At 42.2% G+C, this 16,562-nt stretch overlaps 1 pseudogene; it reads right to left on the bottom strand.

The window, feature by feature from the left end:
• Window positions 1-11,531: 11,531 nt before the first annotated feature.
• Window positions 11,532-14,072, bottom strand: LOC144322279 (ubiquitin-associated protein 1 pseudogene; annotated as a pseudogene).
• Window positions 14,073-16,562: the final 2,490 nt, after the last annotated feature.

Genomic DNA, 16,562 nt, shown 5'->3' with positions numbered 1-16,562 from the left:
TCACTGAACATAATTCCTTTGAGATCCATTCAAGTCGTTTCAATAAATAAATAAAATCTTAAAAAAGATGCCCAACATTCATAGGAATTCATTCCTTTTTATTACCAAGTAGTATTCAATGGTTTTGATACACCACAGTTTGCTCAAATATTCACCCACTAAAGGACATTTTCATTGTTTCCAGTATTTTGCTATTACAAATAAAGCTGCAATGAGCATTAGTATAAATGTTCGTGTGTGAACCTTCATAAGTCTTCATTTCTCTCAGATAAGTGACCAAGAGTGCAACTGCTTAGTTATATGATAAGCAGATATTTAGTGTAGTAAGATACTATCATGCTCTCTTCCAAAGTAGTAGTAACTATTTTATATTCCCAGCAGCCATGTATCTGTGAACATGTTTCTCCATTCCTACTACCATTTGGTGTTATTGTTTTATTTTTTTAAGTAATCTCTACATCAAACATGGGGGTAGAACTTAAAACCCTAAGATCAAGAGTTGCATACTGCACCTACCAAGTCAGCAAGGTGCCCCCATATTTTTTAAATTTTAGCCATTCTGGTAGATATGTAATTACATCTCATTGTGATTTTAATTTGCATTTCTCTAATGATCAATAATGTTGCACATATTTCCATATTCTCCATCTATATATCCTCTGCAGTAAAACATCTGTTCAAGTCTTTTGCCCATATTTTTGTTTAAAAAAAACTGTTGAGTTTTGAGAGATATTTATATATTCTAGATGCATTCTTTGTCAGATACATGTTTTGCAAGTTTTTCTCCCAGTCTGTAGTTTGTCTTTTAATTCCCGTAACAGAGCTGTTAGCAGAGCAAAGGATTTTAATTGAAATGATGTTCAGTTTGTCACTTTTTCCTTTAATGGATCTTTTTGTAGCAAGTTTAAGAACATTACTTAACCACAAGGATTTCCTCTTATATTTTTTCTGAAAGTTTTTAAAATTTTTTATTTATTTGAGAGAGGGAAAATATCAGTGGGAGGACAGTGGCAGAGGGAGAGGAAGAGACAGAAGCAGGCTCCAGGTTCAGTGGAGAGCCCAACGTGAGGCTTGATTCCAGAATGACCGGATCATGATCTATGCCAAAGGCAGACACTTAACTGACTGAGCCACCCAGGCACCCCTTTTTCTAAAAATTTTAGAGTGTTTTTATATGTAACTTAATCATCAATTTTCACTTAATTTTTGTGAAGAGGTGAAATTAATGTTGAAGTTCATTTTTTTTCCTATGAATGTTGGGCATCTTTTTTTTTTTAAGATTTTATTTATTTATTAGAAAGAGCACAAGCAGGGGGAGTACCAGAGAAAGATAGAACTAGGTTCCCTGCCAAGCAGGGAGCCCCATGTGGGGTTCGATCCCAGTACCCTGGAATCATGACCCAAGCTGAAAGCAGACATGTAACTGACTGAGCCACCCTAGCACCCCAGGCATCTTTCTTCTGACCCTAATTCTAACACCAAATGTGTAGGATTCTTCCAACACCACCCAATTCTCCAACCCTTCTGGATGTCCAATAATTCAATTCTGAGACTACCTAGAATTAGGGCAAACTCCACAGGTCAAGGGCTTAGGCATACAAGACTATTTCCACTCCAGATGCCGGCCATAGCCTACACACACTTCTGCTCACTGACTACAAATTTAGTGGATCCCCAGACCCTACCTCAGGCTTGAGAATTCACTAGAATAACTCACAGAACTTAAGAAAACATTTATGCTTACCAATTTAGCAATAAAGGATGTAACTTAGGAATATCCAAAAGGAAGAAATACATAGGGCAAGGTTTGGGAGGGGGATGGTTTACACAAATCTCCTTTGCATTCTCTAGGAATGCCTCCCTCTCAGCACATCAATGTGTTGACCAGTCAGGAAGCTCTCTGAATCTCCTTGTTTACGACTTTTTATAAACAAATCTTCAGCCCACCTTCCCTCTCTGAGGTCAGGGTGTGGAGCTGAAAGTTCCCACCTTCTTTCTAGTGACCATTACCCATCCTGAAGCTATCCAGGGGACCTAACCTAAATCACCTTATTAGCATAAACTCAGGTATGGTCAAAAGGGGCTCTTTATGAATAACAAGACACTCCTGGGATGCCTGAGTGGCTCAGTGGTTGGGCATCTGCCTTTAGTTCGGGGCATGATCCCTGTCCTGGGGTCAAGTCCCGCATTGGACTCCCTGCAAGGAGCCTGATTTTCCCTCTGCCTGTGTCTCTGCCTCTCTCTGTGTACCTCTCATGAATAAATAAATAAATAAAATCTTAAAAAAAAAAAAGACACTCCTATCACTAAGGAAATTCTAGGGATTTCCTCTAGGAGTGGACAACCAAATATGTTTTGTTATATAAAAGATACCCAACTGCTCCAACACCATTCATTAAGAAGGCTATCCTTGGGGCACCTGGGTAGCTCCATCAGTTAAGTATCTGCTTTGGCTTGGGTCATGATCCTGGGGTCCTGGGATTGGCCTGTGTCAGGCAGGGAGTCTGCTTCTCCTGCCTCTCCCTCTGCCACTCCCTTACTCGTTTTCTCTCTCAAAGAAATTAATAAAATCTTTTAAAAAATAAATAAAAAGGCTATCCTAGCTTTGCACATTTGTCAAAAATCAGTTGAGCATGTCTTTGTGGGTCTTTTTTTGGGTTTCCTATTCTGTTCCATTGACCTATGTGTCAGCTAAAACCACAAACTTGGGACGCCTGGATGGCTCAGCAGTTGAATGTCTGCCTTTGGCTCAGGGCGTGATCCTGGAGTCCCGGGATCAAGTCCTGCATCGGGCTCCCTGCATGGAGCCTGCTTCTCCTTCTGCCTGTGTCTCTCATTAATAAATAAATAAACTCTTTAAAAATAAATAAAATAAATAAAATAAAACCACAAACTTTTGGTTACTGTACTTGAATAATAAGACTTAACATCAGTTATTCCTCTCACTTTTCTTCTTTGTCAAAAGTTATATTTGGAACAATCTTTTTCTATTCTAAGTCTAGTGCTTTCCCATATAAATATTGGAGTAAGCTTGTCTATGTCTACAAGTTTATTGTATGACTTATTTTATTTCTTTCATCTATGTCTTGCTGAGAGTTTGATGAAAATTGCAGTTTGTAGGCTTTTTGTATTTTTTCTTGCCTAATTGGATTGGGTAGGACTTCCAGTATGATTCAAATAGCAGTAGCAGAGAGCTGTCATCCTTATCTGTGGTTCACCATTATGATGTTGGCTATACGTTATTTACATATGCCCTTTTCAGATTAAAGAAGTTCCTCATTATTCCTAGTTTGCTATTGTTATTAGGAAAGGATAATTAATTTTATCAAATGCTCTGTCTGCAGCTATTTGTAAGATCATGTATTTTTTGTTCTTTACTCTGTCAATATGACGGGTTACATTGACTGGTTTTCAAATATTGAAACAGCCTTGCATTTCCAGGATAAACCCCCTGGTCATGTTGCATTGTTGCTCTTTTTTTTTTTTAATTCTTTTTTTTATTATTTATTTATGATAGTCATACAGAGAGAGAGAGAGAGAGAGGCAGAGACACAGGCAGAGGGAGAAGCAGGCTCCAGGCACCGGGAGCCCGACGTGGGACTCGATCCCGGGTCTCCAGGATTGCGCCCTGGGCCAAAGGCAGGCGCCAAACCGCTGTGCCACCCAGGGATCCCATTGTTGCTCTTATATATTACAGAATTCAATTTGCTTATATTTTATTAAGCATATTTGTATTTGCATTGACAAAAGACTATTACTCTGTAGTTCTCTTCCCATTGTCTGGTTTTAGTATCCAGGTAATGCTGACCTTATAAAATCAATCAGGAAGTGTTTCATCCTTTATTTTCTGAAAAGTGTGGAATTGGCATCATTTCTTCCTTAAGTGTTGGATAGAATTCATCAAAAATAATTATCAGGGATCCCTGGGTGGCGCAGCGGTTTGGCGCCTGCCTTTGGCCCAGGGCGCGATCCTGGAGACCCGGGATCGAATCCCACATCAGGCTCCCGGTGCATGGAGCCTGCTTCTCCCTCTGCCTATGTCTCTGCCTCTCTCTCTTTCTCTCTGACTATCATAAATAAATAAAAATTAAAAAAAATAATTATCAGGAAAAAAATTATCAGGGCCTGGACTTTGTTTTGAAAAAAAAAAAATAAGACTACTTCAGGGTGCTTGAGTAGCTTAGTCAGTTAAGCATCTGTATTCGGCTTGGGTCATGATCCTGGGATCCTGGGGTCCCGGGATCAAGCCCCGAGTCAGGCTCTCTGCTTAGCAGGTAGTCTACTTCTCCTTTTCTCTTTGCCCCTCCCCCTTGCTTGTGAGCTGTCTCTCATTCAAAATAAATAAATAAAATCTTTTAAGAAACACAACTACTTTGATAGATATAGGCCTATTCAGTTTGTTTGTAGAGTGAGTTTTGATAGTCTATCTTTTAAGAAATTGGGCCACTTTACCTAACTTGTTGAATTTATGAGCATAGAATTGTCCAAACAAGACTAGCTTCTTTCCCAAACTCTGTGGGATGGAGATGTACCACAATGGAAAGAACACTGGGCAACATCTTCCTTCTCATCTCAATATACGCCATTACTCTGGGGCACACATACCTAATGTTCAACCCACCAAGACCTCATCTTTTCAGTGCCTAGAGCCCTGTGTCCACTCGGGTCAGGCATTCATACACACTCCAGCTGCCATCAGCCACATCTTAGAGAGTCTAGCCCTCTTGTCCTCTAGTGCTCTCCCAGCTAGCTTCTTCAACTCTGCCCAGTTCTGGAGGCTTTTAGCCAATCATGCACACTAGAGTTTGGGAAGCAATGCCATCTATGAGCTACTGATGATATTGGGAAGGCTGCTGGTGTCCCTTCTCTTTCAGTCTCCTGAGTCAGAGGAGAGTAACACCAATGTCATAATCATTAAGAGCAACAACAACAAAAGCAACAATAACAAAATATCATCAACAAGAGCAGCAACAATAATAGCAACTACAAGGGTAGGAGCAAGAGGGCAGAAGCAACCAGTACACACTGAACACTTATATCCCGGGCACTCTCCACACCTCACTTCTCTTAATCCTGAGGGAAGGGTTGTCCACATTTAAATGTGAGGAAGTAAGGCACAGTGAGGTTCAATAATTCACCTAAGATTACACAGCTATTGAGGTGTAAACCCATGAGGAACCCAAGTCTGACTGAAGTAAAAAAATGCTCTCTTAACCAAGACATTAATGCTCACATACACCTGGTCCAGTGTTTTCATGCAATTTCATAGAATTTTTCTTTAACTGAGGCCAGGTTTCTTGTACAGGGCTTCTGAGAAGCCAAGGATTTTCTACTTAAATGAATACCTATTTATTGTCAGGCACAGGGTTTTCTTTTATAAATAAAAGGCCCAAAGTGCACACATGCACACGTACAAAATAGTGCACATATTTCTTCTTTTTTTTTAAAGATTTTATTTATTCATGGGATGCCTGGGTGGCTCAGCAGTTGAGCGCCTGCCTTCAGCTCAGGGCGTGATCCCGGAGTCCTGGGATCGAGTTCCACATCAGGCTCCCTACAGGGAGCCTGCTTCTCCCTCTGCTTGTGTCTCTGTGCCTCTCTCTGTGTCTCTCATGAATAAATAAACTTTAAAAAAAAGAAAGAAAAAAAGGCTGCTAATGAAACTATAGCATGCCATTGATTACCCTGATATTTGAGATGTCAAAATGTGAAAACATGTATGTTATTTTTAAAGATTTTATGTATTTATTTGAGAGAGAGACAGAGCATGAGCCAGGGGAGGAGCAGAGGGAGAGGGAGAAGCAGACCGCTGAGCGGGGAGACTGATGCAGGGCTCCATCCTGGGAATCCGGGAACATGACCTGACCTAAGGCAGGCACTTAACTGACTGAGCCACCCAGGCACCCCAAGAACATGTACACGAAAATAAATTAAATACAGTATACTCTTTCAGATTCTGTGTCATGAACATGAGAGACTCCTAACTCTGGGAAATGAACAAGGGGTAGTGGAAGGGGAGGTGAGTGGGAGAATGGGGTGACTGGGTAATGGGCACTGAGGGGGGAACTTGACGGGATGAGCACTGGGTGTTATACTATATGTTGGCAAATAGAACTCCAATAAAAAAATATACAAAAAAAAAAAAAAGATTCTGTGTAAGGACTAACTTCCAGGCACATGCTTTTTCTACAATTGTGTTAAAAACTTGATTGTGGATTTGTAATGGGACAAATGTACTATAAGGGTGGTTTCTCCAGAACTCATTCTCTGACCCATTAGTTGTGCTGCCCAATGAAGTAGTCACCAGATGGGCAGTTACAGAGAATCTGAAATGTAGCAATGTCATTATGTTTAAATGATAGTATTTGGGATATAGGTGGGTAGAATAAAATGTTATTGACACTAACTTCACCTGTTCATGTTCCTAGTCACTTTTCAGAAATGTGGCCACTAAAAAAATTGAACTTATATACGTGGCTCACATTATATTACTTCCTCCCCACACACACACATTATATTTCTATCAGACAGCAGGACTCTGGAAGATCAGATCAGATCTCCAACTGGAAGCTTTCCTACCGAGAGTATATGTTTGCTCTTTGTCTCAGGTATGAGTTATCATATAAAGACTAGCATCGACTTAAAGTACTTTTCAATATTATTACTCATTCAAAAACTCATTCTTTTTACTCAAGAGTTTTGGCAAGAGATCTTACCAAAACTTCAAACTCAGCATATTAGCCAAATCTTCTGATACAAAGAGAGGCAAGAATTCAAATTTAAAAATAAACATAGCGGGAATCCCTGGGTGGCTCAGTGGTTTGGTGCCTGCCTTTGGCCCAGGGCAAGATCCTGGAGTTCCGAGATTGAGTCCCATGTTGGGCTCCCTGTGTGGAGCCTGCTTCTCCCTCTGCCTGTGTCTCTGCCTCTCTCTCTCTCTCTCTCTCTCTCTCTCTCTGTGTGTGTGTGTGTCTTTCATGAATAAATAAAAATTTTAAATATATATAAATAAAAATAAACATAGCAAAAGAATTATCTGAATTTCTTATATAGACACAATGTCTCGAAAGTTTGTTCCAAGGAGTTAAGGATGAACTCTATTATTTTCAAAGAACTTCTCTTCAATATGAAGTCTCTGACACTGATTAAGTAAAGAGAATCTGACAGAGCCACTGTCACATTCATTGAGTCCCCACAAGTGTCTTTCTAGTGTGCTAACTCTGGTGTCTAACAAGAGCAGAGCTATTCTGGAAAATGTCCCCATGTTTGAAACACTGGTACAGGGTCTCCTGAGAATGTATCTTCTAGTGATTGGCCAGACAGCAGCTGTTCCAAAAAGCTTTGCCACACTGACTGTTCTTCTAGGGCTTCTTACCAGTATGAGTCCTCTGGTATCAAATGAGACCAGTGATATTCCTAAAGTTTCTGACATTGGTTATAGCCATGGGGTTTCTTTCTCACTAGCAGGAATATTCTGGTACTGGATGAGGTTAAGAGCTCTCAAAGTTTTCCCATGCCTTTTACACTCACACGGTTTCTCTCCAGAATGATTTTTTCCCCAAGATTTTATTTTTAAGTAATCTCTACACCCAATATGGGGCCCAAACTTACAGCCCTGAGATCAAGAGCTGTGTGTTCTACCAACTGAGCCAGCCAGGTGCTCCAGTGATTTTTTTTTTTTAATGCACAATGAGGTGACTATTGCAGTTGAAGGATTTTCCACATCCATACATTTATAGGATCTCTCACTGGTGAGACTTCTCGCATGTTTAATAAAGCATGAGATATTAATACAGGTCTTTCCACACTCTTGTACATACATAGAACTTCTCTCCTGTGTGAATTCTTAGATGGACAATAAAGTGGGAAACACTAGGATTTTTTCTCACTCTACATCTATATGGTTTTTCTCCAATATGAATTCTGTGATGCAAAACAAGGTAAGAGTAGTGGTTGAAAGACTTCCCACACTGGTTGCATTCACGGGGCTTCTCTCCTGTGTGGGTCCTCTTGTGCTTGATAAAGGCAAGAGCTGGCAATGAATGTCTTCACAATTATAAAATTTTTCTCTGTATGGATTCTTTGATACACAGCCAGGATATAATTCTTAGAGAAGGACTTTCCACAATCATACAGGTATAAAGTCTCTCTCCAGTATGAGTCCTCTGGTGCCCAAGGAAGTGAGATTTTTGTTTGAGGGACTGTCCACATTAATTGCAGTCATAGCATTCATCTTGAGTTATTTCTCCTCTTCTCATGAGAGCATGCACCCTGATCAAATTCCTTCTCATAGCCTATCCCTTTGCATGGCTGTCTTTCTCTGAAAATTACATCCTATTCACTAAGAGGTGCAGAGTGGTTGTAAAATCACCAGTTTGGGGACATCTGGAGGACTCATCTCCTGTTAGATTTCCACCAAGGTGGCTAAGTTAACCAGCTTGGCTGATGGCTGTTCTATAGTCAGTTTCATCAAGTGTGTGACCTTCACAGCTTTTCAACAATTACATATGTAACAGGAATGCTTAACATCTGAGTCATGTTCAGAAAAGCCTTTGCTACAGGACCTTTTCCAGATGGAGCATAGACTGAGCAGAGACTCATGCTCCATATTCACAACCTGTACCAAGCCTTTCACCTGAGCTTCATGTTCTTTTGGGTGGATGCTGTTTGCCTGAAGTGCTTCTTAGGGTTTTTATTTTTTTTAAGATTTTATTTATTTATTTATTCACAAGACACACACACACACACACACACACAGAGAGAGAGATAGAGAGAGAGAAAGAGGCAGAGACACAGGCAGAGGAAGAAGCAGGCTCCACGCAGGGAGCCTGATGTGGCACTCGATCCCATGTCTCCAGGATCACGCCCTGGGCTGAAGGCAGCGCTAAACCTCCCAGGCTGCCCTTCTTAGGGTTTTATGAAGCATTTCTACCTGTTCCTCACATTCTCAGATTTTTCCTAATATAAACAGGTATCATCCCTCATGAATCTTCCCGTTTTCATGACATTAAAAGGTTCCACCCCAACAACATCCTGACTTGATGTTTCAATTTTGGCCTTTGTTTCCCACGCTGGAGGGGAAAAGGTAGAAAATATTTGAATCCTTAGAGGGAAAAAGAGTTAAAAGTGGTAGCACGTAAATATTAAAATTGGCCAGGCACAAGTCTACTAAAACTGACCCTCTATTCACTCTATGACACAATTTCACTCATAGGTGTATAACCAAAATAATGTGTTCATACATTCTCAGTAACATGCTTCATAACAACCCAAGACTGGACACTAACCAAATGTCTAAAAAACTGGGAACAGATGAATTGTGGCTTATTCACATGATGAAATACTAAACATCAATAAAAGTAAATGAACTACAAGTACACAAAACAATATGGGTAAATACCTCAAGCATAATGTTAAATGAAAGACTCAAAGTGAACATTTTAAGCTGTACACTTATTTTTTCAGCATGTATATTTCCATGGAAAATTTTCAAAAATCATACACACACCGTAAAATAAGCCAGGCATACAAGGACTGTGTTCAGGTACAGACCTGCAGGGTGGTGAGAGCTCATGATAAAGGATGATAAAGGATGGAGCCATTTATATAGAATAAAAGTGGCTTTACAGATTTTCGATCTTAGCAATACCTCCCAAAGCAGCTGACTTACCAGGGGTCAAGATGGGGTGGATTCTTAAGGAAACCTCCCCTCCTCCCTCTCCCAAAGCATGAGTAAGCAGTATCCTGGCCCTCTCTATGATATGTCAAGAATTCTAAGGCCATTTATTATGATCCCACCAGTTGCTATATGCTCCCTTGCCCATTTGTTCCACCCATTGGCATGTAACAACCACATTTACAGCTCAGTTCTCTTTTTTCTTTCTTTCTTTTTTTTTTTTTTTTTTTTTAACAGCTCAGTTCTTAATTGATTGATCATGTAGCTCCCAACCCTCTGGATCCACACACAGACCTCAGTCACTATAGGCTCCACTGAAAGTGTAAGGTATGTGACAATACAGGTCATGATCCTAGTTAGACCCTGGATCCACCACCTTGCAACAGGACTAGAGGGAGCGCTGCAATGTATCTGCAGGTTTTCCAGGACCACAGCTGTTATAGAGCTCTCACATAGGTGAAAGGATTCACAGCTTCTGGGGAACATATCACTCTAGATAACTATTCCCTTTACCTCAACTCTCAGGACTCCAGTAGAGTTCAGACCAGTTCTACACGCAGGACAATGGAGACCTGCCTCTGCTCCAGACCCTCATGACCTCCTCACATTCATGGCCCTTGTCAGAATCACACACTCTCCATGTCTGCCCATAAACTCATGTCCTCTTTTTTTTTTTTTTTAATTTTTATTTATTTATGATAGTCACAGAGAGAGAGAGAGAGAGAGGCAGGGACACAGTCAGAGGGAGAAGCAGGCTCCATGCACCGGGAGCCCGATGTGGGATTCGATCCCGGGTCTCCAGGATCGCGCCCTGGGCCAAAGGCAGGCGCCAAACCGCTGCGCCACCCAGGGATCCCCATGTCCTCTTTTCATATCACATCCTAGTCACACATCTATGAGCTCAAGCTTATTCTGGCCTCTGGGCTTCTTCCTTATGCAGCAGTCTTCCCCTAAGGCCAAAGATATCCAATAGTAGATTATGACATATTTCAGGCTGTGGGGAAGGACCTCCACAAGGGGGTCCTTGTGTGTTTTTTGTTTTTTTTTAATTGAAATTCTTATTGAAAATGACTGTAGGGCAGCCAGGGGGCTCAGCATTTTAGCGCCACCTTCAGCCTTTAGGCAGGGAGTGATCCTGGAGACCTGGGATGGAGTGCCACATCAGGCTCCCTGCATGGAGCCTGCTTCTCCCTCTGCCTGTGTCTCTGCCTCTCTCTCTCTCCTCTCTGTGTTTCTCATGAATAAATAAATAAAATCTTTTTTTTTTTAAAGAAAATGACTATAGATTCTTATGCATTTGTAAGAAAGAATAGGGAATGGTGGCTTGAACACTTTATCTAATTTCCCCCCAATGGTAACATTTCTCAAAACTATAGTAAATGTCACAACTAGAAACTGACTGTCATAGGATCCACTAATCCTACTCACATTTCCCCAGTTTTAGTTGTACTCATTTGCTTCTGTATTAAGTTTTATACAATTTTATCATCGTGGTAGGTTCTGGAGCAGTTCCAACACCAAAAGTATCTTTGCCACATGTTGCCCTTCCATAACCACACCCACCTTCCTCTCATGCCTGGAGTAATGCTTTTAATACCTTCTTCATTTCCTGAGGACACTGATACCTCCCCAGTGAAAATAATTTTTAGTAAAAGGCATTATGGAAGGACAGATGTCTGAAATCTTGCGTCTCTCTGATAATTACTCATATTCCATCCAGGGTTCCTCCTGATGCTTTCAACTTTCATTCACTCTCCACATTTCTTTTTTTTTTTTTTTAACTTTTAGATTTTTATTAGTTTTCTGAAGAATCAAAATAGTTAGCAAATTACTTTAGATTCATCAAGACTGTATATCCTTTGTATTTAGATCTTTAATGATGTACAACAGAATATAAAACAAACGAAAGAGACTGATTTCTATGACTAGGTGTTACTCGTGTCATCCTAGAGCAGGGGGCTGGAGGGAAGAGGCCATTCTCCAAAGAGAACCGAGGTGGAGTTAGTGCTGGGCTACTATACTGCAGCCTGTTTCTCCTCCACTCAGTGTGCTGGGAAGGGGCCAATGATTTCTTAAACTGATGACTGTTTCTTAGGGGGCTCTAAAATCCTGGGTAGCAGAAGACTGTGGTCCAAACCAAGCCAAAAGAAACAGGCTGGGGCAGGGAAGCATGGTACCTGCCTAGCAGAAGAGGCAAACTCAGTGCCCCACGTGGAAAGGGCATTCTTTGCACCTCAGAGACGTTGCAGAACCAGTGTTAACAATAAGAGACTTTGTTAAGAGAAGAAGAAAAAAAAAAAAACACCCTGGAAGAACCTTTCAATTGCACTCAACTTGGATTAAGAGTTCAGTCCACCGGTGCAGGGGAGGGAAGCATCTAGCCCTAAAGCAGCACTGAGTCTGGCCCTCCGACCACTTCTCCCTGCCTCCTTTTGGCAGCTGGGCCAGATTTCAGCTAAGGACGTACAGACTCCAGAAGGACCAGGGAGGTTTCTCTGGAAGGCCGAGGTGGGAAGGACACTTCTCAAAATACAAATACGTTTAACATGGAAGAAGCCAGGGCAGTGCTAGAGGCATTCACATGCCCCAATCTTTCCTACTTTCTCCCCCAGCTCAGAGACTGGCAAGCACAGTCTCCACACCTGACCTTCCACCCCCAAAAGAAAATCGGGACGTGTGCCCCCCTCTCGTTCCCCACATGGGCTCCTCAGCGCCTCCTGCAGGGGTGGTTCCAGGGCAGGGCCTACGCAGAGCCTGGTCTCAGCTGGCTCCTGCCCAAGCCATAAGGTCTTCGAGAGCATTGTCCTGGTCATTGTTGTGTAGTAGCAGAACTTCCTTAATGTCTTTCAGTTCAAAGCCCATTTCCTTTAATTTGCTCATTAACTGAAGAAACTCCTTCATCGTTTCCTCTGAACACTGGTGCATTTCCAGAGCTTCTTCCACTAAAAGAGGGTCGAAGCCCTTCTCACAAAGCTGTCCATGTGCAAAGAGACAGTCGAGAATCTGTCTGAATCTGAGAGAATATTCTCTCCTTTCTTCTTCATGGCTCTCAGGACACACTCATATGAGTAGCCCATGTTGACCACTGTTTCCACACACTGCTGCTCACTGGGGGACAGTGCCTGCAGTTCTGAATAGGCCTGGGGACAGCTGGGAGCATTGGGCACTTGTGACATTGAGAAATTAGGAGGTATGACCGTGGGACCTGTATTTAGAGGTGATGATTCTTCTGTGCACACAGATAAGACAAAGAGGGAAGGCATCTGGGAGATCAGATCTGAGGGATTCAGGGTTGGCACCTCTGTGCCACTGTCCAAGTTCAAAGCTGAAAGCCCAAGAGTATGATGCCCATTGAGCTCACTGGCACTGCTTTGGGTGGAAGGCTTCAGAGAATTCTGGAAGGTGCCATTGCAGAGGCAGGATGTGCTATGGAAAGTGCTTGCGAGCTTGGCTGTCTTCTGATTGCTGTCATCAGAGTCAAGTTTGGGGAAGGACAGGGATTTGATATTGGTTACTGCAGGAACGGGGGGAGGGACACTTTAGAAGACAGAGACATCTTTTTACAGTTGCCCAACTGTGGTAAGGTTATAAAGCCATTAGGTTTGTGAAGAGGCTTGATATCCAAGGTCGCCTGCTCCAGGGATGCCAGGACCTTCTCATCCTGTAACACAGACCTAGAGCCATCTCTGGGCAAATTATTGTCTAATAACTGAGCCATAATGGGTCCAGTGGTTTCTACCAGAATGTTTCTCAGCTCTTCCTTCTCATCAGTAGTTTTTAACTCCAGATTATCAAATGTATCTTCTTCACACTCAAAGTCAGCAGGATTGAAATCTGCCTTTGTGTGGGGTGGGCTGAAAACTTTCTGTTTCGTGGCACTGCTGCTGATCCGAGTCGGGGCGAGGATGTTGTTGTGCTGTAAGCTGGCAAGGATGGGATTAATAGGAGGTGGCATTGTGGCTGTACTGTGAGTCTTGGAGAAGCTCATTTTGCTGTCACCCTCTGGGCCACTCTTAGAATTCACTTTAGCTTCTACTTCTTCAGCCTTGCGTTCTGGGCTTCTTGGATTTTCTTAATATCTTCAGCCCACTCAATAGTTTTCTTTTCCAAGGAGAAGTCATACTGTACTTCTCTGATCACCTGCAAACAATCAGGCAAGGAGAAGCCAATAGGTAGACCAACTTTAGCTGGTGTTTTGAATTTGTCTCCTATCTTAAATGGGACATCATCAAAGTAACTGAAAGTCCCATGAAAATCTCCACCCAACTTCTTAGAAGCCATTTAGAACCTGAACGCCGCTGCCGCTGCTGTCCCAGAACCCGAAAGGTGCTGGCACTGGATGGCTCCGTCCCCGCTGAGCTCCTGACGGCCCCTAGGGAGAGCAATCGCCACCACCTCCAACTCTGCCCGCCCCGGGCCAGGCCGTCACTGTAGCCACCACCAGTGCTACTGCTGCCATGCTGAAGTCCTACCACATTTCTTTTTTAAAAACCATTTTATTTATTTATTCATGAGAGACAAGGAGAGAGAGGCAGAGACACAGGCAGAGGGAGAAGCAGGCTCCATGCAGGGAGCCCAACACAGGACCGGACCTCGAGACTCCAGAACCACGCCCCCGGTGGAAGGTAGGCCGTCAATCGCTGAGCCACACAGGGATCCCCCACATTTCTTTTTCCTTCCTGTGTAATCAGCCCAGGACAGAGGTTCTGTACCTCACCAAATACCTCTTTATGCTTCAGATTGACTTAGTTATTCCCTTAATTATGAAAATCAAAAGGTCCTCTCTTCTGAGGGAACCAGGATTCCTAACAACTGCTGTTTTCTGCCACGCTTTATTTTGTTGCCATGTTGATTCTCAGCAATCATCGTGCCTCGGATAAACCTCATTGGCTGGGATACTGCCACTGCGCAAAGCACTATGTTGATTCTTAAACACTGGATCAAAGTGCTATGTTGATTCTTAAACACTAGATCATTACTTTAAGTAAGAGGCAGCCCAGTGGAGATCCCTGGGTGGCTTGGCGGTTTGGCATCTGCCTTTGGCCCAGGGCGTGATCCTGGAGTCCCGGGATCGAGTCCCACGTCGGGCATCAGGCATGGAGCCTGCTTCTCCCTCTGCCTGTGTCTCTGCCTTTCTCTCTATCATGAATAAATAAATAAATAAATCTTAAAAAAAAAAAAAAAGAGGCAGCCCAGCTATAATAGTATAACTATCCTTGGGCAGCCATTCTTCTCCCACTAAGAGATCCATCACCTCTGATTAAGTCTTTGATTTTGCATTTCCAAGGTAATACATTAAGAGAAACAAAAATTTGAAGATGTTGTTGGCTCCAATCTATCTAATTCTGTATTAATGAAATGTCAATATAAATATGTTTCAGAGATTGCTTACAGGAAAGATGGAAAGATTGTGGAAATTTGCCAAGGGCCTCACTGTGCAGAAGTGTCCTTACCCTCCGGGGAGAGGGACTCCTACCTTCACCAAACAACTCAGCACAACACCCCAACAGAGTGTTTCTTCTCCTCCAGATTATATTGCTGGTTCCTGGAATAAACCATCAGCACTCCAATTTCTTATCACCACTCATGGTTTCAGCTTTCCTGCCTAGACACTCTGCTAAAAGCCACAGAATAGAAGCTGGGTCTTCTACAAAAGCCAATCTCAAAGACTTCATGAAAATGAGTGAACCAGGGATCCCTGGGTGGCTCAGCGGTTCAGCGCCTGCCTTTGACCCAGGGTGTGATCCTGGAGTCCCGGGATTGAGTCCTGTGTCTGGCTCCCGGCATGGAGCCCACTTCTCCCTCTGCCTGTGTCTCTGCCTCTCTATATATATATCATGAAAAAAAAAATTAAAAATCTTAAAAAAAAAATTATATATATAAAAGAAAATGAGTGAACCAGGTACTTCTAATTACAAATATTTTTGTGGATATAGCATTTTGAGCTAATAATCACTAGGTAAGTATTAGATTCAACTAAGATGAAGTCAGGATCTCCAGGGTTTATTTTTAGTCCCAAAGGAAGTGAAGACTTCATCAAAATGGACTGCTGAACTAATAGACAGTGAAATAAGAATTAACTAAGGCTGAACAAATTGGTGGAAGAATTCTTCTGGTGATTATTTGGAATATTTAGTATTATTTTTACTATTTTATATTCTGATGGTTCTGTGATCTATTTCCAATCCTTAGCACAGTAAAATATTGTTTAAATGGTTTCTCATTCTCATTGACCCCTCAGAATCCAGGATTAAACACTTTCCCCAAGCCTCTTTATTTGTAACAGCAATGTGGTTATTTGCAGAAGTTCTAAAATAGTTGTTCTTCATTTTATATAGACAAGTTGTGCAGACAAGCACATACCTGAAGTGTCAAACTTGAGAATAAATCCTATCATACATCAATGCTATTATGTGACACGCTCACCATGAAAGACAAGGATTACACTTCCTTTGGCACCAACTACCACAAAGCTCACCAGGGAACAGCCTGGAACCCATTCCATAGCTTACAGATTTACAGAAGGAAAGGAAGGTCTCTCTTGGCAAGCTAGGAAAACTAGCATATTTGGGGTGTTCAAGGAAAGAGGATTTTTAAAAGATTTTTTTGAGAAAGTGAGAGTGTGCACAAGCAGGGGGGAGGGACAGAGGTAGGAGACTGTGCAAGCAGGGAGTCCAATGTGGAGCTTGATCCCAGAACTCTGGGATCATGACCTGAGGTGAAGGCAGACGCTCAACTAACCGAGCCATCCAGGTGCCCCAAGGAAAGAGGAATTAACTTAAATGTCTAGGTAGTACAGATGTAGTCTAGGTGAGTTTCCTGGGTTTAGTTTTTCACGCTCCATATAAAAAAGCAAACCAGAGTGAACAGCAGAAACCACTGGAGT

The sequence above is a fragment of the Canis aureus genome, chromosome 1, assembly GCF_053574225.1.
Source record: "Canis aureus isolate CA01 chromosome 1, VMU_Caureus_v.1.0, whole genome shotgun sequence".
Taxonomy (NCBI): domain Eukaryota; kingdom Metazoa; phylum Chordata; class Mammalia; order Carnivora; family Canidae; genus Canis; species Canis aureus.
Note: the sequence above shows the minus strand (reverse complement) of the source record. Positions and strands in the feature narration are given on the sequence as shown.